We start from the raw sequence: 23,675 nt of genomic DNA, 5'->3' as shown, positions 1-23,675 counted from the left end.
GCTCATCCTATTTCAGAGCTGAGGGTACGACTGATATTCCTTCCCTTGCTAAAAGTTAATTTTGTTTCCACAGTTCCTGTAGGAGCTGATAATTCCTACAAATAAAGAATTCTCAGAGGATTTGGATTTTTATTTATTTTTATATGTATTTATACTTAGTCTTTTTCATTTCTTATTTTTAAAAGTTTTTATTTAGTTGAGAGAGAGAGAATAAGCTAGAGAGAGCGAGCGCGTGCGCAGTGCCGTTGTGCAGGGGAGGGGCAGAGGAGAAGGAGCACGGCCCCACACACGGCTCCATCTCAGGACCCCAGTATCATGACCTGAGCTAAAGGAGGCACTTAACCAACTGAGCCACCCAGGCGCCCCATGCTTAGTCTTTTTCAAATACGGATTTAATTTTACCAGAAATTTTGTCTGAAATTTAAATAGATATAAATGTAGATTAAGCTATTCTTCCTTCATGTGATTCTGGGAGACCCAAAGAGAAGAAACCTCTCTTGCCTCTGGGAGGTAGGGGAAAATTTAGGGCTAGATCACTGGTCTCCTGAAGCCATGGTCATTTCCATTTTGTTGCATCTTGTAGCCACTCTCCAGATCTCCTCTTCCACTGAAATGTAAGAAGGAATGCTCTGATCTTTGGAATGACACCATTTTATCTCTATACATATACATATGTGTGTATATATATACATATAATCTTGGCCTCTATAGTGGCGCCAAGATTATCTAGTTTCTAGTCACTTGGGTTCCTTTGCAAATCTGTCACCTCTTTGAGAAGTAAACTATCCTTCTGAGGATAGACACACCTTTTAGTACTCCATGGTTAAAGAGTAAAATATGAAAGAAAAAACCTGACTATAATTTTCTTAACTCATATGATAGAAATACTATATAATGTTTTTCTCTATGTGACTTTTTCTATGAATAATCAGGCATGACAATTATGGGAAAAAAAAAATACCCCACAACACTGTATGATCTGGAAACAGGACACACAGAATACATCCAATTTTTCCTGATTTCAAACAAAGCCTCACTGTGAATCAACCTCTGAATTTTTGTTGATTGAAATTTCAGTGTGCAGTGGTGCAGTAGGAAGTATTAAAATTTCAGACATATAAACTGGTGTTGGAATCCCAATTTTACCATGTATGAACTTAGGTATCTTAGACAAATCAACTCAGTTCTCTAATTCTCAGTTTCTTTTACTGAAAAACAGGAAAACCTAACATTTACATATAAGTGTGTGGTAAGGATTAACGATAATAAGTAAAGATAATTTAGCCTAGTGCCTGGATCATAAAAATGTATTGGTAAATGAGAAACACATCTAGAACTAATAATGTGAATATAATTATTTCCACTGCTTTTATGAATATCCCAAATCTATCCTTGAAACTCAAATAGAAGCTAATATTCGCCATTCTTAGCACCCATCTAAAACAGTGGCAAGGGCCATTTCTCATCTCCAGCAGAGAGATTTAGCTGACAGAGTGATATATTCCATGTAAACAAGAAACTATGAGTATGCAGTGCCTCTAGGAATACTGAAAGAATCATCATGGAATTGTCAACAGAAGTTACGCTTGATTAGAAACTATCCAGACAAAGAGGACATCTGGAGACATCCTCTGAGTGGTTCTTACCTTCTTTGAATCAAAATGGCAGCCTAAAAAAAAAAAAATACTAATTTAAAAAATAAATATGTACCTTTATGTTTGCTGCAGCATTATCAACAATAGCCAAAATATGGAAACAACCTATGTGTCTATCAATAGAAGAATGGATAAGAAAGATGCGATACACACACACACACACACACACACACACGGACAAGAATATCACACAGCCGTAAAAAGGACTGGATCACGCTATTTGCGACAACATGGATGGACCTCTAGAGAGTATTATATGCAAAGTGAAAGAAATCAGACTGGGAAAGACAAATACCATGGTTTCTTTCATATGTGGAGTCTAAAAAAATGAACAAGCAAAGAAAAAGTAGAATCAGATTTGTAAGTACCGAAAACAAAATGATGGTTGCCAGAGGGGAGGGGGTTGGCAGATGGGCACAATGGATGAAAGAGAGGGAGATACAGGCTTCCAGCTACAGAATGACGAAGTTGTGGGAATAAAAGGCACAGCATAAAGAATGTAGTCAATAGTATTGTAATAGCATTGTATGGTGACAGATGGTGACTAAACGTGTGATAAGCATAGCATACTGTAAAAGCTTGTTGAATCACTATGTTGTACACTTGAAACTAATGTAACATTGTGTATCAACGATACTCGAATTTTTAAAAAATGGCAGCCTGACCTGATGAGGCCCCCAACATTGTTCTCTAATCATCACTACTGTGGGGCCTGCACAGAGTCCCACAGAAATGTCTTACCACTAGCGGTGTATCTATACTGTGTGTCTGTATAAACACATGAATCAGGTCACTGAACAGTGGACAGCCACCTTATTTCCTTCCTCCTTTTTCTCTTTGTTTTTCTACCTCACCCTTCCCCGAGGTCAAAATTATACTCTGGGACCACATGTTGGTTAGAAACCATGCAGGAAATCAAGACGCCTCACATGGGTATAAACTCACACAAGAGAATCATTAGGGACTGACTGAAGTGACAAGACAGCATAGGCTCACATTCAGGGAGAAAACATTCATTTCCCACCTCGCCTGTCCTGCTGTGATTTCTCAGAGACACAATTCACAGTCCAGAGAAGGGAGACACTCTACAAGTTTACAAAGAATCACAGGCTGCTTTTTACTCAGTTAATTCATAGTGAACTGGGAACCTGAACATTTTCGAGCATTTGCTATATGCAGTCTTAACCTGAGAGTTTCACACCTATCCACCCCACCCCTCACCTCAATTCCTCCCACCTGTTAGAAAAGAGAGGGCCACCTTAAGACCAGTAACTTTTTTTTCCTGAAAGTTGTGCCTCTTCACTCATTACTGACTGATTAATCTTTCTTTAAAGGGCAGTGGCCTTGGAGTGAGGAACTGTAGGATGGATCTCAGGTCTGTCTTTCACTTGCTCCCTGACCTTGGGAAAATTACATAGCTTTTCTGAACTTTAGTTCCCTTATGTTTGAAACACAGCTAAGTTCCCACCCACAAGGTAGTTGGCAGGTATAAATTAGGTCTATGAAAATGTCTGGTATGTAGGAGGTACTTCATAAGAATTAGCCAAAGTTGATATCATGTCATTCTTCTGCACTGGCAGGTATGGGCCCAAAGTCCTTGGCCTTCAGTCTTCTGGCACAGGCATCTGCAACCAGTTTGTACTTGTCTGCTCTTGGATCTCACATTTTCCCAGTACACATATTACTCCCCACTAGCTGATCACCAATTTCTGTTTTACAGGCACATTGTCTTTTCTTCCTCCTCATTACCTTGAATGATCTCCCTGGAGGCCTGACCAACCCATGAGTTTATTGACTAAGAATATCATAAAGCCAAAGAGTTTAGTCACTTCCCTAGGTGGATGATATCCCCCCAATTTAGTCACTAACTTGGCATTTGTTCATCTACTTGTTCAATAATTTGTTCCTAGAATTATGTGCCAGACATACTGTTGGGAATACAGGAGTGGGTAAGGCAGACCCGATCCTGGCTCTCAGGTAGCATTCAGTCTAGGAAAGGAAGTAGGAGAGTGGGATGAAGCATACTGAATTGCTTACCTTGACAACAAGCATCAGCTTCTCTCTTGTTAGGAGACTAATTGGATCATTTTTGTTAGGATCACATATTGTTATGTGTAGAAAGTGAGACTGAGTGCCTGATATCAGGTGAGAGTAATTCTCAGCTTATAAAGGAAAAACATTTAGAATGCCCAGGATGGTTCTGGAAGGAGGGGATGAGGAACAGACATAGAAGTACAGAGCTTTCAAAGACAGCTGACTGACTATGCACTCAGAACTCTTTTCCAATTTCCCCCCAAATATTTGGTAGAGTATATTTCACTTCTGAATGTGTGTGGTGAATGTTGTTCCATGGTGATGTTTATGCTGATGGTCTGGAGACCATACTGTGAGAAGCACGGTCCTCTGAAGAACACACATTTGTTTCTAAAAAGGTGAGCTTTGATAAACCTTTGAAACACTCAAGATATCAGGCAGGGCTTGCCCCAGCAATTTTGAGAAATTAACTAAGTTTGCTTTTGGTTACGTTTTGGTAACCTTTGGTTCTCACAATCATTATTCACTAACAAGTGTCCAGTACCCTATACCTGTCCACTGTAGTTCCTGGAAGCACCATGGACCCAAAATTTATGATTTTGATATGTCATCCCTCAAAGCTCCCATGGCTCCTATGATTTATTCCCCACAATTGACAAAAACAGAAGATCTGATTGCTATGATCTCATCAAACATCTAAGAGCTGATCCAAATTTCCTGCAAGTCCTCTCTAAGGAGGATTTCCTTAACATAAAGGCATTTCAACTATTGAGCTAGAGACCAAAGAGGGATATTATGGGGGTATGGGGGTCATACCATGAAAGAATTCATACCACAAAGACAAAGACTCATTATATCTCCTGGCCACTGAGACTCCCATGGGTAATTACTCAATCTTAGGCTACCTGTTGGTGAAACATTTCTTTTATGACAAGCCACATTTTCTATGAACACACTCTTTATCTCTCATATATGCCACATGCACAAATTAAAGACCTACATAGATGCTCACATATATTAATACTCCACAGGAAACAAGGCACTTAGTCAATGCTGCCTTACTTCTTGTTGACACATTAGTTCTATCTGACTTGTATCAGAGGAGATGTCATCTAAAACTAAAGACCAGAGCTTTTTGGCTCACATAAATTTCTCTCCTACACCTTAAATAATTCAGAGGAAAATATTATATTTATTTAAATAAATATATTACTTGTATAGATCTTAGATTTTGGACATGTTAAAGTTAGTGATATTTAATGAGATCATTGTGGATTTGAAAAATATGATCCATAGTAAATAATTGTTTTACCTGGACTATTTAAAAGAGGATGACTTTTCAAGTAGAGAAATGCAAAGAAGTTATTAAGAATTTTATAGAATCAACTAGACATTGAGTTTTCCTAAAGAAGAATAATGAGAACCTAAATATATTTCATTTAAAATCAGCAGCAGCAGATAATGAATTTGGGGAAAATTATGATCTGGTTGAACTCTCACTACTGCCTTTTTCACAGCATTAACTTGGTTTCAGTGAACACAGAGTCGGTGTCTGTTGTCCTTCACCAGCTGCTCATCCTACATCACCTTTGGCTTCAGCTTAGGACAGAGATCTTTGTTTCTGTCTTCATTGCTACAGCTCCAGGTGAAGCCACCATCCTCCCTTACCAAAGCTAGTCTGACAGCCTCCTCCAGCTGGTGTCCTCATGTCAGCTCTAATCTGTTCTCGTCACTGGGACTAGAGTTTCCTTCTCAAAATGCAGATGTGATTATCAGAAGAAGAATAAAGTTCAGCTTGTAAAGGAAAAGGATTTGGAACTCCCAGAACAATTTTCAGGGGTGAGCTAAGGAGCAGTAATACTAGTACAGAACTTCCAAAAATGGTGGACTGGCTGCATCCAAGCCCCTTTATCTGAAAACCTCCTAGAAACCCCTCAATGACTTCCCATAATGACTTCCTGGAGTTGTTTGGATAAAAGTACGGATCCTTAATAAGCTCTCTAAATTTCAGTATTGTTTTATCTCTGTATCTATTTGCACTCTGAAATTGCACAAAATCTTTTCTAGTATCCCATAACTGCTCCTTTTCAGTATTTCAGAGGGACCTTGCTCCAGGCTCATTACGACCTTTGCAAGTATTTTTCCCTCTGCTGTGAGGAATACTTTTTTACTTGCCATCCTTATCTCCTTTCTTATCAAGTTATTTTCTCTTTATCCTTCAGATCCTCATTCAGCCATTCCCTCTCAGATAAGCTTTCTCTGAATACTTAGCCTGGGTCATATACTGTTGCACATTCTCGTACTTACGAGATACGAGATACGTACACATTTACATTTTTTAAATTAACATGCTTCTCCTGTAATAGACTATAAACTCCATCAATCCAAGCACATGTCTGTTTGTCCTCACCATTGAATCCCATCACATAACACAATGCCTGACACAGAGAGGTTATTCGACAAAGACTCATGGAAAGTTTGCAACAGGTCACTCTCCTCATTGGTAACTTACAAAGTATGTGGACGGTATAATCCTACTCTTCATCCTTGAGGGAAACCTGAGGGAAATAAATCCACATTAATCAGTAAGTATAACCACCCTTAGCAACTATTCTCAGCTCTATTATTCATTAATTTGACACCAAGCATTTGTTCTCCTTATCTACTATTTACGAGGAACTTGCAGATTCTAAATATTAACAGAAGGCAAATTTCGCTTTGCAGTATAGGAAGGAGATGATTACTCCTTCAACTTCTCTTATAGTGAGGTTACGGGATGTGACTGAGATTCTGTTCATCAGCGGCACCCACACTCAACTTTGGTTCTAAATCTAGAGAGGCAAAAATCAGGAAGAAAAGAGAAGTTTACAGTCCATTTTAGGGAGGGCAGCTGCAACAGAAAGAGCCACTTTCAGGGTCCAGAGTAGTAGCAGTTGTAGCAATGACAGTTCAGCTCACTGTTAAGTACCTGAGCACAAAGACATTGTTGTGGGACATGAGGCATGACTTTGGCCTTTTTTTTCCTCTTTTTTCTGGAAGAGGAGCAATCATTTCTAATCCCCCTTCACCCTCACCTGCAGAGGCTCAAGTTCCAGTAAGTGTGGCCAAAAGTATGTTTCTCCCTCCTCCCACAAATAGAGCAGAGGCTCCACTTTGGGGCAGAGCCGGCTAAGAATAGGGACCCAATTGTTTTTGTGCAGCTCACTCATAGGGCACAGCTTCCATACAGAAGAGACAAGCCTGGAAGACCCAAAGCGACTGTCCCTACCCAGCTCCCTTCTCATAAAGTAGGGATTTATCTACTGGAAGAGCAGAACCCTGATTCTGAGTCCCCAGCTCTGCACCAGTGGCTGTTAGAATTTCCCCAGGGATGGAGGTAGTCCTTAAGAGCAGAGAGCCCAGAAACAAAGAAGCAGAGACTGCCCCCAGGTCAGAACAAACCCAGGAGATTCGTCTCAAAAACTGCTGAGGTGAAGGACTCAAATGTAACTGTCCTAGATGAAGTAGCAATTTATGCCCTAGGGCATTGTCAATAACAATAGGGCAATCAGCTGGCAAATAGTGGAGATTAACAGGCGGTGTGATACTAAAAGAAACAGAGGTGGAGAGGTTGGAAAAGAGACAGAGAGACACCTGCTAAAATCAAGGTCATTCCAGGTGACTTTGCATATACCCAGAGCAGTGCCCTTTGATGACCAGTTTTAGATATGGAGTTGTTTTTGCTTTAAGCAACTTAATTTGGGATGGTTTGTTTTGTAGCCACATATAAAAGAGAGTTTTTATGAGATTACATGAGTTTATAATGTATTTAACATGGTGCCTAGCACAGAGCAAAATCAATTCTGCCAGCTGCTGCCCTGAGTCACTGAAATAAAGTTTATAGATTTGATGCTAGATTTTAAAACTGCTACTCATGCATATATGCCAAGTACTGTGTTGGATCTCAGAAAAGAAAAAGAAGAAAATGTGGTTCCAACCTTTCTAGGAGCCTACATTCCATCCAAACTAACAGAAAAATCCACCCTCGACACAATTCTCTTCAGGAGTCAGCCTCAGCAGGTCAAACACTCTAAACCCACACAGAATTATTTCCAATTTCTATTACCCTTATTTTTCACCACTGTTCATCTTCTGATGATTAGAAGAGTAAATGCAGAGGGAAAAATGAGACTGTCAAACATAGCCCTTATATTTGCTAATAGACATGGAGAAAATTGTCCTTGTGCTGCTGTGGGTCTCACTCAGGTCTGAGATGCTCAACCTCTGATTGCATAAGGCTCTCTCCAGGGTTATCATTCTTCCTCCAGGAGAAGAAATGGTGGTGGGGAGTGATAAAGTATTATGAATCATTCATCACACCTTATGATGAGTATAATGAACAGAATCTAATTGCCAAGAACTGTGCCAGGTCCATCAGATATATTTTTTCTAATTTAAACTTTAAATAAATAATATTACTGAATAATTAGGAATGACTAGGTACTTGTGTTAGTTTGGTTCCCTTAGAAGCAGACCCTGAGACAAGGACTCCAGGGAAGGAGTTATTTGGGAAGGGATCGCAGGGGAGTGAAAGGCAGCTATATAGGGAAATGTGCCAAGGAAGTTAGCCTATCTCTGCTATATCTTATTATACATAAGGACTCAATCACATATAATCGTGCATGACGTATGATCATCTGTATTTATATCCCCATCTCTCTATATACCATATTGATCTATATTATATCACATATAATCCTATATGATATTAAATCACATATAATATTAAAAACCCTGTTTTTAGGATATGTATTTTTCTAATTAATGTGTTAGAAAAATAGAAGAGGTAAAGTGGATGTGTATAAGATCAGGTGTAGAAATAGTCACAGAAGGAAAATAATCTGAACTTGGAAAATTGTACGGTTTTCAGTTCATAAATTGTCCAGTTATAAATTTATAACTCAAAACCATTACGATCACTACTACAACCAAAGAATAGAACATATTAAGTATCAGTGAACATGTGGAGAATTTGGAACCCAGGTGCACTGTTGGTGGAAATACAAAATGGGGCTACCACTATAGAAACTGTATGGCAGTTCCTCAAAACTTAAGACTAAAATTACTATATGCTCCTGAAATCTCACTTCTGTGTATATGTCCCAAAGATTTGAAAGCAGGATATGAATGAGATATTTCCTACCAATATTCATAGAAGCATTATTCATAATAGGCAAGATATAGAAACCACTGAAGTGTCCATCAGTGGGTATATGGATAAACAGAACACACACACACACACACACACACGTGCACACACAGGAATATTATTCAGTCTCAACAAGGAAGGAGATCCTGTCATCCTGTCATATGCTCCAACATGGGTTTATCCCTAGGACATTACCTTAAGTGAAATAAGCCAGATACTTACATGCAGGATTTAAAGTAGTCAAATTCATAGAAACAGAAAATAGAATGGTGGGGGAAAATGGAGGGTTGTTAATGGGTACAGGGTTCCAGTTTTGCAAGATGAAAAAGTTCTAGAGATCTGTTGCACAATAGTATCACATACTTAACACTTCTGAACTGTACGCTTTATGGCAAAATAAATTTATCAAATGATATATTTTAAATATGTGCAGCTTCTTATATGTCAGTTATATTTCAATAAAGCTATTTTAAAAAACTTTAAGCTACTTTCCTAGCTAGTTTCTTGGTACTGGATGAGGCCTTGCTTTGTACTTCATCATTTCACCCACAGGATTCAGGAATCTTCTCAATTCACTGCCTTCAAGATAATTGGAGCTTTCCAAAAGGAGCTCCTTTATCTGAAAAAAAGTCACCCTTATATTGAGCTGAAATTTGCACATAGCTGATAATTCCTGATGAAGTTTTAGAATATAAGTGAGATTTAGTGGGGTGGAGTCCAGAGCCGATGACCAAGAAAGAATTCTTGAGATGTCTTGGTGCAAAATGGTGGTTTATCAAAGCACGGGGACAGGACCCTTGGGCAGAAAGAGCTGCCTGGGGACTGTGAGGGGTGGCTGATTATATATTATGGGGCTGGGGGAGGTAAAGAAAGGGGAGGATTTGGAAGAACTTTCATCTGCTAAAGAGGACCGACAAGATACCAGAGGCCTTGCCATTGTCAAGCTAAGGTTGATTTTCCTTTTAGTGAGGCATTAACAGTGAAATAGTTGGGAACTTCATGGAGCAATGTCACATTCCTGCTGTCACATATGCTTATCAATGAGCTTTAGGTTTAGAAGAAATTTAACTTTATTTACATTTCCCTCTGCCTCAGTCTCTCTCAATTTTATGGAGGGGAGGATTATGTTAGGGCTTCAGGAACAGAGTTATGGGTCTTTGGAAGTTAAGCTATTGGTGAGAAAGCCTCTTCCTTGTCAATCACTAGGACATTTGTAAACTGAGGGAGACTCAGGTATTGCAGGATTGTGATCTCTACAAGTTAACTATTTGTTTTTCCTTTAGGGCAGCCAGGAATGCCTGAGGAATGTCACATATATCCCATGCGGGGAGGTAGTTTCAGGGTGTCAGCTTCTGCTTTGTCCTCAGCTTGCCTTCTGTTCCCTCATCAGTTCCCACCAGTATGAAGACCTAAGAACAATGCCATAATCCTGCCCCATATCAAGACTGGTCCTGTCCTTGTTCTACCTCTGAACAAATCTTCCATTTTGTGGCATAGTTTCTATAATGCCCCAAAAGTATCTAGGGCTCATAATGATAGCTGTCCAAATATCTAACTAGGAATCATTTGAGAGTTGACCAGAATGTTTAAGGTTGTTAGGAAAAGGATGTTCACACATTCCACGCTACTCCACAATTACATCCTGTAATGAATCCAGAAAGGAAGGTAGGAAAGAGTATTCAGGATATGTTTCTTTTATGGAAACTTATTCAGGAAATCAATAATCCAAGGACTACTATGGTGTGAAAGAATACATTTTTGCTGAAATGTCAGACCAGAGTTTTTTCTGGGTGTTGTTTCTGATTCTAACATTTAGTAAATCTGTTTCTACCCTGAAACACTACTACCAGCAAGGCATGACTTCAACCCTAAGATCTCAAATTTTCCTCCTATTCTATCCCTTAATAAAATCGGTATACTATTTATGTCCTTAGTACAGTAAGTGTTAATTAAAATAAATTAAGTACTTCAAGCCCTTTTTCTTACAGAGGTGAGCTGAGTATTGTACTATTACTAAAAATACAATTGAAAAATAAAATCATACCTTCCCTTTACTCATCTCTGCTGGAGGTTATTGCTTCCCAGTCTACAGTGTGTATGATAAGGTGATACCATATGCAATCTAGCATCAAATTTTATTTTTATCTTTATTCTAGAATAAAGACTTAACCTCTTGAGGAACAACCTGAAGTTAAAATGAATCTAAGAATGTTTTCTACATGTCAACTTCATGTAGTTTGATTCAAGATGAATTTTTTCATCCCTTCCATTCCTCCACAGGCAAAAATAAATCAATATAGAGACTAGGTCTCTTTTGTACTAAATACATTTTATTATCTAATCTTAAAGGCTGGGAGATGATTTGTACCAAGGCCCAAGAAGGTATTCCAACTGCAAAAGGCTCTGTGCATGTTGATGTGAACTGAAAATTCAATGTCACAGGAGGAAACAAACAAACAAACAAAAAATTGAAATTGAAACCCAGAATCTCATCAAAACTAAATACTCTTAAAAGGTACTGAGACTCTGTTTTCACAATTTGGTTGAAAATTAGGTGTTATTATCATGGTGATTTGGTGCCTGTTACATCATCTCCCTAAGCCTCATTTTCCTTAACCCACCCTTATTTGTGTGAAAATGAAGTGAGGAAATGCTTTCCATGGCCCAAGGGCAAATGCTTAGCTTTGGTCACTATTACTGGGAAGCAGTCTGTGATGGTGATTTTATTTTATTTTATTTATTTATTTTTTTAAGATTTTATTTATTTATTTGACAGAGAGAGATCACAAATAGGCAAAGAGGCAGGCAGAGAGAGAGAGGAGGAAGCAGGCTCCCTGCTGAGCAGAGAGCCCCATGCGGGACTCTATCCCAGGACCCTGAGATTATAACCTGAGCAGAAGGCAGCGGCTTAACCCACTGAGCCACCCAGGCACCCCTGTGATGGTGATTTTAATGGTAGGTCTGAAGTCAGGCTGCCCAGATGCTAATACAGACTGTGACATTTACAAATGGTATAGTCCTGGGAAGGTGACTATGTCATATAGCCTTTCCTCCTTTTCCTTCAATAAAGTGGAATAGTGATATTGCCTATTTCCTAGGATGGCAAAATTTAATGAGGTAGTGTGTGGACAGATCTACAGCAATGCCCGATCCACAATAAGCATCTACATGCCACATGTCACTATTATCATTGCCAGGGTAACATTACATATGCATTTTCTCAGGATTAACAAGCTACTTTTCAATACAATGGAATAGTAGCCATCAAATAGTAAACTATGACACATACCATAGAAGAATCTCAAGTGAGTTATTCTAAGTGAAAGAATCCAGATGCAAAAGGTTGCACACTGCATAATTCCACTTATACAACAGCAGAAAGCAAAGCTGTAAGAACAGAAAATAGATCAGTGGTTGTCAGGGACTTGGGAAGGAGAGAGTGGTTGATTATATAAAGAGATAAAACAAAGGAATTTGGGGTGTGACACAATGGCTCTATTTTAATTGTGGTGGTGGACAACAGATTGAATGTGTTGGTAGAAATTCACATTGGTTTGCATCAGAAAGAGCAAGTTTTACTTTCTGTAAATACATTTAAAAAGTCAACTAAAATGATTAGGAGTTTCCTATTGTCAGAATACTTGAGCTCAATCAGAAAAGTCTGTAAAAACAAGGCTTAGGCTTAAGTTTAAAAAATAATCATAATAACATAAGTCTGTTGTTAGGGTGTAAAACTCTTTTAAAAGTATTTGCAATACTTTCCTAAATTCTTTGCCATTGAATCGTTTGACTCTCTGGGTTCCAAATACCAAAGAATAGTGTGGAGGCCGAGAAAAAATAAGGCCATCCCACCCCAGGTTTAGCCTTAGCATAAGTACAGCCATCTTAGCTTTGGCAGCCATCTCAGACGCCAGTGCCCAAGGGCTGAACTTTCCCCCACCCTGCTTTAGTTCCAGAGACGCCCCCAACCCTGCTTTAGTAACAGGAACCCATAAATACCCCTGCCTTAACTAAGCTCGGGGTCCAAGTCCCTACTCCACTGTGTTAGGCCCAAGCTTAAGCTTGTCGAATAAACCCTTGTGTGATTGCATCTGTGTTGGGTCCTTGGTGGTCTCTCAGATGCAAAAACTCGGGTACAACAAGTAGATCCTCAATGCAGCCCCCTCCCCCCGCCCGGCTCTCTCTCATGTCCTAAATTGGGAGCAGACTATTAAAACAGAGCTTTCAGGATAGGGGGATTCTCAGGTTATGGCAGCTCATGCATTTACGGAATTAGCCATTTTTAATATAGAAGTTCCTAAATTATTAACAGTTCCCAAAGTGATATTTGATGGCAAAAGTAATATCTTTGTGAAGTATTAAGTGATTTTTATGAAAAAGTAGAATAAGCTGACAGAGAGTAATAATTACACTGTCAAAGAATACAAGATTCCATTTTCTCAAAGCCGGCTATATTGCTTAGTCGGTGGCATGGGCTGTCATCAAAATGGGAAGATTTATTTTTCCTCTAATTGAACCAGGGCAGCTGGTTCCATGCAAAAGACATCTATAGTGCCCACTTTTCCAGAAGGGTGCAAAGTCCATGGCATTGCTTATTTAAGAGATTATGTACACAATTAAGACCATGGCTTGTGTGCCAATGGAACTAGGGAATAAAGCCTTTCCAGAGCTCTGAGATACTGTTCAGATGTTCTAAAATACAAAACAACTGGTGATTTACTTATTAGCTGGAAGATGGAAAGTATTCTCTTTCCTCAATAGTTTGTTCCGGACTCTAAACTCAAAGAAACTGCCCCCAGAGATGCGAGTTAGACCTCTTTTGTGTAATTCTCGTGGCCTGCTTTTTCATGCATTTAGAATGGAAGACGTATTATTAACCCATTATGGTTGTATTAAGGTCGGTGTGTGGCTATTCTCATCACCTTGGAAATTTCACACATAAATCATTAGAGAAGTATAATGATCTGTGCTTAGAAGCAAGGAGCATAGTCAATAGTTACGTTGCTCTTTCGATCTGTTATTTGTGTCATTGGAGGACAGTCTGGCTGGTCTGCCTTTATAATAACACCTTAAATGCTCATTTTTCTTCAGTATTGTTTATTGATAGGACACATATGGGTATATACCTGGTTTGGGTCTGAAAACTCAGGGAACACATAGAAGTATATGGTATGTCTCAGTCCTAAGGATGCCTCAGAATAACAATGGAGAATTATTATTTGTGTTTATGAGGCATTGGAGGACAAACCCCCCCACATAATCCTGAACTGGCAAGTGCTGAATTGAAAATAATTAGATGTGTCAGTGGGTGGCACAGTGGAGCTTAATTACTCAGAGAGCAGTTTTCAGCATCAACTTTCCTAGGTGTGAATCTGACTTGTTGTGTGGCTCTGAGTCAGTTAGTTAAGCTACTGTTTTGTCATCTGTAAAATTAGGATTATATTACCTGCCTCATCAGCTGTGTATAAATTAAGCACAATTCTCCATGTAAAGCAATCAGCTCAGTCCCCGGCATTGCTCTAATTATGGCTATGGATGACTTCCTTATTGCAAATCCCATCAGTTATGGGAGTTTTGTCACTTGAGTGTTGAATTACCCCTCCTTCCTGAACAATACTTCAGTGGACTCTTCTAAATCATTCTCACCTATTACCTTTGGCACTACCCTGACCATGACTTCCAAATGTGCTTCCTTCTCCTGCTCTTCTCTTTCCAGCTTAAATGCTATTGTTCTCTAAAAGCTATTGTGGATTCTCTTTACTTCTCGTCTACTTAGATTCCTTGAGTGATTTACAATGATTATATAAAGGAAGGGCTAGAGATAGGATCTTTAGAATCAATGTTTACTCATATACTCTTCACGTGGAAATCCCACCTTTAGCCCAGAGCTCTCTCCCTAGAGACTGGTGTACTCACTCAACTGCCTACTAGCCCCTTCACCTAGAAGGCTTCCAGTTACCTTCAACTCCGTGTGTTCTAACAGCCCATCCCTATCCTACAACAGGTTGCATTGTCTTCTAGCTTACTTCCCCATATATGCTAGTTCTACCCACTTAGTGATGCTGGCCATTAAACTGAGAATCATACTCCATCTTAGCTCTTCTTCACATCAAATCAGTCACAGAGGACAGCTGATTCTACCTTCAAACTGTTTTTATTTTAAATATTTATTTATTTATTTTAGTTGGGGAGAGGGAGAGAGAATCTCAAGCAGCCTCCCCGCTGAGCACAGGGACCAATGTGGACCTCGATCTCATGATCCTTTGATTGTGACCTCAGTCAAAACCAAGAATTAGAGGTCAACAGACTCTGCCACCCAGGTGCAACCCTTCAGACTGATTTTAATCCATCTTCTTCCTCCTGAATCTCCTCTCACAGCTGCCACCATGTCACTTCCTCCTAATCTCAGCCACCCGTCCAGCCTCTCCTCGGTCTCCACACAACTAATGGAGTGGAAGCACTCATCATTTCTGCCTGGACAATTGCAACACACACCTGAATTTCTGCCCCTTAAGGTCGCATCTCTTTATTTCCTTTTGAAAACAAAAACAAAAACAAAAACAAAACACCCAAAAAACTGATTCAAAGATTTATGGTTCCTACTTAAAATACCTCAGATATATCTTGTAGTTTTTATGATGAGGAGAAAAAAAAAATTCTTCATATTATGAACCCTGCAATCCCATAACCTCCCTGGTGAGCCAATAGGTCTTCTCTTTGTAGTTACAGTATGTAACATAGACTAGGTTTAAAGTAAACCTTTTGTTGATTGTATTAGGGAGAGAATTAAAATTCAATCTCTGCCCCCCCCCAATTCTACAACAGGAATTCTTTACTACAGTTATAGAAAAACCACTTGCAACCCTCTTACATTACTTACTGCGTTTTCTGTGTATTTGCACAGGATGCATCCACATTTATTAAATAAAATTTTATTGAGCAACATACTATGTCCTAGGGACTAAGTGAACGAGACAGACACAGCTTTTGTCCTTAGAAAGATTATAGTTTCCTGGGAGAAAATTAAACAGGTACTTAAAATATAAGTGTAAGTAGAGTTATAAGTTTCCTATAGATTTGATTTAAAAAGATAGAAAAGTGGTCATACCTTGAATATTCATAAAGAAATTATTAGTGTACATTTACTTCAAAATGAATATGAACTCAGGCACCTGGGTGGCTCGGTCGGTTAAACCTCTGCCTTTGGCTCAGATCATGATCTCAAGGTCCTGGGATGGAGCCCTACATCGGGCTCTCTACTTAGCAGGGAGCCTGCTTCCCCCTCTCTCTCAGCCTGCCTCTCTGCCTACTTGTGATCTCTCTGTCAAATAAATAAATAAAATCTTTTAAAAAAAGAAATGAATATGAACTAAATAAAAATGATCTATGCCTTTAGTAACAGACATATAAAGATGTTTGGGAAATATTATTGGTAATAAGGTTGAGTTACTTAATATGGACTTCCCTACACCCATTTTACCTTATTTACCACTATTCACCTTTTTTTTTTTTTTAAACTTTCAGTGTAACCACCATCTTTGCATGAAATACTTCTGACTACATACTGAGTGATGAACATTGTTGTACAAAATATTGGACTTTGAATTATTTGTGCAGCAGAGAACCTCTTCCGCATCTCAGCTAATGTGAAGTCTGTCTCAGATCTGTCACTTGTTGAGAAATTCAAGTGCTCCCTCAACACTTGGATCAAGTTACCTTTTTTTTTTTTTTTTTTTTTACTTCAGTTAAATATGTTTCTATAACAAGTAGTTGTTGTGATTGCTAGTTTCCAGGTCTATGCCTCTTGTCCTACATTCTATAAAGAGGAAGAGCCAAGCTCTGCTCAGTAAGTCAACTTTATCTTAAGAGGTAATCACAAAGGAACATCTCCTAGTCATTTTTGCCCCCATCAAGGGCCTGGGCCTTTACTTCTTTTGTCCAACTCTCTAAGTACAGTATTAATTATCAGCCCTTTTCAGAGTTTTCTTAAAGGTAACAAAAGCAAGTAAATTAGTCAATGGAGGATATTTGAAGGATTGGTGGATACACAAGATCTTGTGACTTGAAGCAAATCTTTTGTGCAGTTTATATAGTATGAATATTTAGTTTTTTGTTTTATTTGCATATAAATGTCTGAGTCAAGTTTTAATTCTTTAATTCTTATTTTTGAAATTAATATGGAGGTTATTTTTGACTTAGACCTTGACTTAGACCTAAATAGGCTTCTTAACCAATGTTTTCCTATGGCTTCTATAAATCAATTACATAAGGATTTAACAATATTGACTAAGAACGTGCTGTGTGAGCAGCCATGCACAGGTGCTGGGAGAAGTCATCTTAAGAAAAGTCACTGGCCCTTGAGCACAGAGCAAAATGCTGGCAATCACCAGACTCTTAAGAGATTTGGTATCTTAGTCTCTTTACTGGGAATTTAAAAATCCTCTTTTTACTTCCCAGTGTGAGATATATATATATATATATATATATATATATATATATATATATGCCAGAGAGAGAACACAAGTAGGCAGAGAGGCAGGCAGAAAGAGAGAGGGAAGCAGGCTCCCTGCTGAGCAGAAAGCCTGATGTGGGGCTCAATCCCAGGACCCTGAGATCATGACCTGAGCCAAAGGCAGATGACTAACCCACTGAGCCACCCAGGTGCCCCTCTACTCCCCGGTATATTGATATAATCATTAAATGCACTAACAAATATTGATAACATTAATACTAATAACAGCTAACATTTATATAGGATGTCTTACATGCCAGGATTTCTTTCACGTATGTTCTGTAACATTAATTAATCAGAAAATATCTGAACTGTCAAATATTATAAAATTCAAAGTATGGTTGTTACCGCTGAGTATGTGAATACACAGCAGAAGGTAACTCCTAGAGAAAATGGAAGCTGACTAAGCTTGGAGAGACTAATCAGGACTCAGGTACTAGATCTGGAATACAGAGCTGGGAGATCCTGGCTCTGCATCATAACCAAAGTCCCCTGTGATGTCATCATCATCCCATTGTCATTGTTGTCATTAACACCATAGGCATCATGGCTGTCACCATCACACTTCCCACTGCATACCACCTCCCTCATATCAAGAGTTTTGTAAGCATTATTTCACTTCATTAGCACAAAATCCCGTTAAGTAGGTCTTATCCTCATTTTATGGATGATGTAGAACAAATATGTTACTTACAAAAAATTATAAAATTACTAAGTGGTAGGATGAAAATTTCCATGCATGGATGGAATCAAGGTTCTTTCCAGTACTTTATATGGCCTTTTGTTCTTGAGAAAGGGGAGATTCTCACCACCTAATTGTAGCTCCAATAATAAGAGCATCATCCATTCTAACTTCCCTCAAGATAGCTAAAGGATGCCTAAAATAGCAACACCTAATGGACATAAGGTAATCTGTTTTTCTAAAAAAGAATAAAATTCATCTTAATAAGGAGTACTTGACTCCCCATGGGAGATTTCATAGCATCTCCATTTACACTACCACCATTATAGCCTTGCAATTATAAAATGACTCTTCTTTCTTTCTCTCATTTGCTTTTCCCAAACAAGTAGAGATGCAGAATAATGTCTAGTCTTAATTTTTCTGTCAGCTACTCCATATTCTCTGTCACATTCATGTGGACTCAAAGAAGGCAAGGGTAAGATCTTCTTTTGTATCCTTATTCTAACAATATCTGGCACAGGACCAGGAGTATATCAAATCCTTCCACCAATCTATTGACTTTAATGAACATTGGGTGTAGCATGGGTTTCTCAAACACATGCAGGTATTTGAGTCAGAGGACATAAGGTTAATCCTGCCTTTGCCATGTACTATGTGTCCTTATATAAAAATACAACTTAGCAGTTTATTTCTCCTCATTTAAGGATTCTGTTCCACAAACAATGATTAGAAGAGTAAAATTATAGACAAATTGGTCTTAACATAGTGCCTTACATATAACAGGTGCTCAGATAAATATGATCCAATAATATTCAATAATATTTAGATAAATGTGATGCCTTCTAGTGCAAGGAATACAAACATGTGTCAGTTGGTATCTTCTCTGGAGCAGACAATAATATCAATCATGTCATTTTTTCCTTAGTTCAACCAGCCTTCAGAAATCTTGTCAACGCAGAGCTTCATACATCTACTAACTAATTGGATTTGATATGTAGGTCATGGTCTTTATATCTTCCTTTGTCTAACTAGAGACACCAGCAAGCAAATAGATAAATTCAACACTGAATAAAAGGAAAGATGGTTAGACAAGAATACTGAATACATAACAAAAGGAAAGAGGTTGAGAATGGCCTGCAAAGATCAAGATCAAGATCAAGGTAAGTTCGATGAAAAGAAAATGATCCTATATGGACACAGGGGTAAAGGGCCCAAGGGGAACACAGAAAGAAAGCTGCAGAGTCAATCACAGCCAGAGGACAAAGTATTTATAAAAACTAAGCTAATGTGTGTTTTTTTAGGCAGAAAAGTAGATTGTAATTATGCTGTGGTAAAATTTCTGTCCACAAGTGGACGAGGAGTTGATTTACGGCATGACAAGTACCCGAATGGTTTTTTCACAGCTTGTAGTAGAAGCACAGACAAGAGGAATTTAGGTTCTTGACTGAGAGGATAGCTGTTGTGAAAACGAGGAGAAGTTAAAGAGACTTTAAAAATCCTACACGGCAAGAAAAGAGGAGGTGTCCTGACTCATTGGCTTGAGAGATAAGCGAGAGAGTGAATGCCCAGGCTTAATGGTTTTAATTCCAAGAGAGATGATAGAAGCTGATGGAAAAGAGGGGGAAAGATAAATCATCTGTTGTGGTAATGTTGGGATGGGGAGTCCTGTAAAGCCAGCTGGGGAGGCTCAAAAATCATGTGGTATGGTTTGTGTGAAATCAAGAAAGAGGTTGGAACCAAATCTGCACCGTAGGATCTATCATAACATAAACTATAATTCAAGCAAAGAGTGTAGATAAAATTGCTCAGGATGAGGATATGGGGAAAGAATGAAAAGGGCTGAATATTAAACCTTGCATATACAATAGTTAATAAGTTAAGGAGAGGTAGTAGGAGAGTCTCACTTGAAGTATTCTTAGAAGAAAAACTATGGAATCATGGAGGGCAGCTATACAAACAGCTTAACAGGGGAAGAAGAAAAACAAAACATTTTAAAAAAGAAATCAATAGGAGAATATTTAAAAGTTTATAGATCACATGGAGAGATAAAAGAAGCAAACTAGACAACCCAATATTAAAGGAGAAGAAAATGTTGAAGGGCTGACACGACCTGATGTCAAGACTTAACTATGAAGTTACAATGTCCTGTTTGTGACACACAAATGAAATAATTCAACAGAATTGGGAGTCCAGAATAGACCCAAATATACTCAACTGATCTTTGACAAAGGAACAAAGACAAAATGACAGAGCAAACAAAGTCTTTTTTTTTTTTTTTTAAGATTTTATTTATTTACTTGACAGAGAGAGAGAGAGAGAGATCACAAGTAGGCAGAGAGACAGGCGGTGGTGGAGGCGGGTGGGAGCAGGCTCCCTGCTGAGCAGAAAACCTGATGTGATGCAGAACCCAATCCCAGAACCCTGAGATCATGACCTGAGCCGAAGACAAAGGCTTAACCCACTGAGCCACCCAGTGCCCTGCAAACAAAGTCTTTTCAACAAAATGGTTCTGAAAAGAAATGGATGTCTGACATGCAAAAAAACGCAAGAACCTGGACACAGACCTCACATTCCTCATAAAAATTAAATCAAAATGAGACACAGACAAAAATATAAAATGCAAAATTATTAAAGTCCTATAATATAATGCATAGAAGAAAATATGGATGATATTGGGTAGAGTGATAACTTTCTAGGTATGACACTAAAGGCATGATCCATGAAAAAAAAAAAAAATCTGTTCCCCAGAAGAGAATAAAGAGAATAAGAAAATAAACCACAGACTAGGAGAAATTATTTTCAAAAGACTTATCTGACAAAGACTGTTAGACAAAATAAGTAAAGAAATTTTAAAACTCAATAAGGAAACAAACAACCAGATTAAAAAATGAGCCAAAGATCTTAACAGACTCTTCCTCAAAGAAGATATACACAAAAATGGCCCAGAAAAACCAAACCAAACCAAAACAAAACAAAGCCTATCAGGTTGCTTCTCCTCAAGGCATAGGTCATGGGGGAAATAAAAGTAAGTAACACAAGGAGGTTTCATGGCATACATATTAGAATGCCCCAAATCCAGAATAGCAACAACATCAAATACTGGGCAAGGATATAGATCAATAGGAACTCTCACTCATGGTTGGGGGGAATTCCAAATGGTTCAGACAGTTTGGGAAAGAGTTTGGGCATTTCTTACAAAACTGAATGTAGTATTCTATGATTCAGTAATCACACTCATTGGTATTTTACCAAAGTAGTGGAAAACTTGTGTCAGTACAAAAACCTGCACATGGATATTTATAGCAGCTCTATTCATAATTGCCCAAGCTTGGAAGCAACTGAGATGCCCTTCAGTAGGTGAATGGATAAATAATACTGGGACACATTCAGACAATAGAATATTTTTCAGCGCTACAAAGAAATGAGCTCCCAAGCAAAACTATAGAGATAGTAGAAAGATCAGTAGATGCCAGGGGGTTAGAGTGAAGGGGGGAGATGACTAGGTAGAGTACAGAGGATATTTTAGGGCAGTGAAAATACTCTGTATGATGCTGTAATGATGGTTATATGTCATTGTACATTTATCTAAACCCACAGGATATACAATACCAAGAGTCAACTATAAACTATGGACTTTGGGTTATGGGTTATGATCACATGTCAACATATATTCATCAGTCTCTGGGAGATTTCTATCTTTTTGCCATGAGCCTAAAACTGCTCTAAAAAAAATAAAGTCTTCAAAAATGTTATCTAGGTAGGTGGGAAGTGAAAATTCAGTAACACTCTGGTGGCTGGAAATAGGATAAGATAGGAAGGATAAAGGTAATTTAAACGGGTTGAGCGAAAGTGAAAAGAAAGTAGACAATCTTTCTTCACAGCTTCTTAATCAACAAACAGCTAGTCCCATTAAATGAATGATTCATTGGCAAATTAACTGATTGTAAACTAAAACTGGAATCTTCCCACTGTAAATACTATGTTCAGTCCACCAGCATGTGCAAGAATATCTCAAACTACAAATTTGGCCCAATTATCTACCATTAAAAAGTTCCAAAATCATATGCTACTGAAAGATGATAACCCACAATCAACATTTTCCAAAACTTTTCAGAGTTCCCCTAGTGAACAGCAGTTGTTCTGTACAAAGAACTGCTAATACCATTCATGGGTCTGGAACTTGCTATTACTATATTGAGGTTTCTATTTTGGATAGAAATGTCAATTATATTCAAGTGGTTTTAAAAGGTAATTTAGAGGATTTTCTTTCCAAGTGAGCCTCTATTCCTCAAAACCTTTCAACATCAACTTTTTCCTAAATTGTTTCAGTAATAAAGAGCACTTACTTCTTAATAGGACTTTCTAAAATCATGATTATGTGGTCAAAGACTTCCATTAATAACTGGGCTTTTCTTCATGGCTGCAGGGGGTACGTTCTCCTTCCGTTGCAAAGTAATTTTCCAAGAGTATGAGTATATGCATGAAAATTTGGCTTACAGAAACAGTAGCGGTTGCCGGAAAGCAACTTTGACATCTCCTAGACCAGCTCTGTCCCACGGATGGCTATTGTTTGTGCCATCCAGTGTTAGCCAGCGCAATATTTAATGTTCTTTTCCGTAAGTTGTGAGCATTACATTGAGAACACCAAACTCTGGATTTCTGTTGTCTCGCGAAGCATTGGAGGATCTAGTGGTGCTGAGCTCACATGCCTCCCTTGTAATCATCGGCAAACAAATCAATTCTCCACTTCTGTATGTCCTCCCTGTTTTGTCACTGTCCCCATCACTCCCTATTTCTCCTCAATACTGCGTTCCAGCGAGAGTTGCCTTTTTTTTGTTGTAATGGTCCTCAAATTTTTCCAATAACATTAATGGAAAAGTGAAATATTCATTGGACACACACGTTTAGCAGACACGTGTAAATTAAACCAGTGCAAGAGCATTACATGCTTCAATAAAAAGAAAAAGGAAGAGAGGAAAGAGAACACATAAATCTGTAGAAGTGGAGACTATTATATGTTTACTATGCAAATCGAGAGTAAATGTGTAAGAAAAACAATTATCCCAAGTCCGCTTCGTTTCTGCTTCTGTATTAGTCAGGAGCCAGTGAGGCGAGGGAACCCACGCAGCTAGCTGCAGGAAGCCATTGCTGCTGCCTCAGGGGTTCGGAGAAAAACAGGCAAGTGATTGTACCTATTAAAATGCACAGGTCTTGGGAGAGCCCCTCAAGAGCAAAATAAGCCCCCGAGAAGGAACCCTGAGGGTCACCCTGGGCGTTTGCAGAAAAGGACACTGGTTGCCGTGTAGGTCTTGGAAAAGGCACAATAAAGCTTAATCTGTGAAGGCTGGACAGTTGGCACACGAGGATGAACTGCTCGTTCTGGAAAGGACTGCTTTTATGGGGGTGGTAAAATGTGATGCCCACAGTGATAGACAAAGAAATGCAAAGTAGAAACAGAACAAACGCAGGCACTGAAATCCTAGCAGGACTGCAAGGAGCAAGTTCTTCGTCCCTCCTCTAGCCCCTAGGCTCTCTCCAGCGCCCTCTGGAGGCAGCTTCTAGTAGTTTGCTAAGCCAGGAGGTTTGCATAAGCTGACGTACAAA

General features: G+C 38.7%; 2 long non-coding RNA genes across 11 annotated transcripts in view; one reads left to right on the top strand and one right to left on the bottom strand.

The window, feature by feature from the left end:
• Window positions 1-390: 390 nt before the first annotated feature.
• LOC101675647 lies at window positions 391-17,810 on the bottom strand. Its single transcript, XR_001181372.2, has 4 exons — window positions 17,643-17,810; window positions 6,202-6,247; window positions 1,647-1,669; window positions 391-607 (listed from the first exon to the last, which is right to left on the bottom strand). It is a non-coding gene; the product is annotated as an uncharacterized LOC101675647 (long non-coding RNA).
• A 127-nt stretch (window positions 17,811-17,937) lies between these two features.
• LOC101675448 overlaps window positions 17,938-23,675 on the top strand; it is a 44,685-nt gene continuing 38,947 nt past the window's right edge. For 8 of the 10 annotated variants that reach the window (XR_001181371.2, XR_001181370.2, XR_001181363.2 and 5 more), the window contains exons 1-3: window positions 17,939-17,992; window positions 18,499-18,546; window positions 18,997-19,231. This is a non-coding gene — a long non-coding RNA (uncharacterized LOC101675448). The other 2 variants (XR_001181367.2, XR_001181369.2) reach the window with 2 other exon arrangements.

This window comes from Mustela putorius, unplaced genomic scaffold (assembly GCF_011764305.1).
Source record: "Mustela putorius furo isolate JIRA1106 unplaced genomic scaffold, ASM1176430v1.1 tig00003909_pilon_pilon_pilon, whole genome shotgun sequence".
NCBI classification, from domain to species: Eukaryota; Metazoa; Chordata; class Mammalia; order Carnivora; family Mustelidae; genus Mustela; species Mustela putorius.
Note: the sequence above shows the minus strand (reverse complement) of the source record. Positions and strands in the feature narration are given on the sequence as shown.